Below are 2,500 nucleotides of genomic sequence, written 5' to 3'. Positions count from 1 at the left end.
GCCACACACACATGCTTCTCTCCCCTGTATCAGAGCTCCAGGGGCCAGGCTCATGGCCCAGCTTCTCCCCCTGTGATATTAAAGGCCCACACAGCACCTCCACAGGACCTCCACAGCCACACACACACATGCCTCTCTCCCCTGTGTCAGAGCTCCAGGAGCCAGGCATATCACCCAGCCACTGGCCCTGTGACATTAAAGGGCCACACAGCACCTCCACAGGACCTCCACAGCCACACACACATGCCTCTCTCCCCCTGTGTCAGAGCTCCAGCACCCAGGCATATCACCCAGCCACTGGCCCTGTGACATTAAAGGGCCACACAGGACCTCCACAGCCACACACACATGCCTCTCTCCCCTGTATCAGAGCTCCAGGGGCCAGGCTCATGGCCCAGCTTCTCCCCCTGTGATATTAAAGGCCCACACAGCACCTCCACAGGACCTCCACAGCCACACACACATGCCTCTCTCCCCTGTATCAGAGCTCCAGGAGCCAGGCATATCACCCAGCCACTGGCCCTGTGATATTAAAGGGCCACACAGCACCTCCACAGGACCTCCACAGCCACACACACATGCTTCTCTCCCCTGTATCAGAGCTCCAGGGGCCAGGCTCATGGCCCAGCTTCTCCCCCTGTGATATTAAAGGCCCACACAGCACCTCCACAGGACCTCCACAGCCACACACACACATGCCTCTCTCCCCTGTATCAGAGCTCCAGGGGCCAGGCTCATGGCCCAGCTTCTCCCCCTGTGATATTAAAGGCCCACACAGCACCTCCACAGGACCTCCACAGCCACACACACATGCCTCTCTGCCCCTGTGTCAGAGCTCCAGCACCCAGGCATATCACCCAGCCACTGGCCCTGTGACATTAAAGGGCCACACAGCACCTCCACAGGACCTCCACAGCCACACACACATGCCTCTCTCCCCTGTATCAGAGCTCCAGGAGCCAGGCTCATGGCCCAGCTTCTCCCCCTGTGATATTAAAGGCCCACACAGCACCTCCACAGGACCTCCACAGCCACACATCCATGCCTCTCTCCCCCTGTGTCAGAGCTCCAGGAGCCAGGCATATCACCCAGCCACTGGCCCTGTGATATTAAAGGGCCACACAGCACCTCCACAGGACCTCCACAGCCACACACACATGCTTCTCTCCCCTGTATCAGAGCTCCAGGGGCCAGGCTCATGGCCCAGCTTCTCCCCCTGTGATATTAAAGGCCCACACAGCACCTCCACAGGACCTCCACAGCCACACACACACACATGCCTCTCTCCCCTGTATCAGAGCTCCAGGGGCCAGGCTCACGGCCCAGCTTCTCCCCCTGTGATATTAAAGGCCCACACAGCACCTCCACAGGACCTCCACAGCCACACACACATGCTTCTCTCCCCTGTATCAGAGCTCCAGGGGCCAGGCTCATGGCCCAGCTTCTCCCCCTGTGATATTAAAGGCCCACACAGCACCTCCACAGGACCTCCACAGCCACACACACACATGCCTCTCTCCCCTGTATCAGAGCTCCAGGGGCCAGGCTCATGGCCCAGCTTCTCCCCCTGTGATATTAAAGGCCCACACAGCACCTCCACAGGACCTCCACAGCCACACACACATGCCTCTCTGCCCCTGTGTCAGAGCTCCAGCACCCAGGCATATCACCCAGCCACTGGCCCTGTGACATTAAAGGGCCACACAGCACCTCCACAGGACCTCCACAGCCACACACACATGCCTCTCTCCCCTGTATCAGAGCTCCAGGAGCCAGGCTCATGGCCCAGCTTCTCCCCCTGTGATATTAAAGGCCCACACAGCACCTCCACAGGACCTCCACAGCCACACATCCATGCCTCTCTCCCCCTGTGTCAGAGCTCCAGGAGCCAGGCATATCACCCAGCCACTGGCCCTGTGATATTAAAGGGCCACACAGCACCTCCACAGGACCTCCACAGCCACACACACATGCTTCTCTCCCCTGTATCAGAGCTCCAGGGGCCAGGCTCATGGCCCAGCTTCTCCCCCTGTGATATTAAAGGCCCACACAGCACCTCCACAGGACCTCCACAGCCACACACACACACATGCCTCTCTCCCCTGTATCAGAGCTCCAGGGGCCAGGCTCACGGCCCAGCTTCTCCCCCTGTGATATTAAAGGCCCACACAGCACCTCCACAGGACCTCCACAGCCACACACACATGCCTCTCTGCCCCTGTGTCAGAGCTCCAGCACCCAGGCATATCACCCAGCCACTGGCCCTGTGACATTAAAGGGCCACACAGGACCTCCACAGCCACACACACACATGCCTCTCTCCCCTGTATCAGAGCTCCAGGGGCCAGGCTCATGGCCCAGCTTCTCCCCCTGTGATATTAAAGGCCCACACAGCACCTCCACAGGACCTCCACAGCCACACACACATGCCTCTCTGGCCCTGTGTCAGAGCTCCAGCACCCAGGCATATCACCCAGCCACTGGCCCTGTGATATTAAAG

Source organism: Trachinotus anak, unplaced genomic scaffold (assembly GCF_046630095.1).
Source record: "Trachinotus anak isolate AG129_WGS33_773 ecotype Australia unplaced genomic scaffold, CSIRO_AGI_Tana_v1 ptg000080l, whole genome shotgun sequence".
In the NCBI taxonomy this organism is placed as follows: domain Eukaryota; kingdom Metazoa; phylum Chordata; class Actinopteri; order Carangiformes; family Carangidae; genus Trachinotus; species Trachinotus anak.
The sequence above is the reverse complement of the archived record's forward strand: the minus strand, read 5'-3'. Positions refer to the sequence as shown.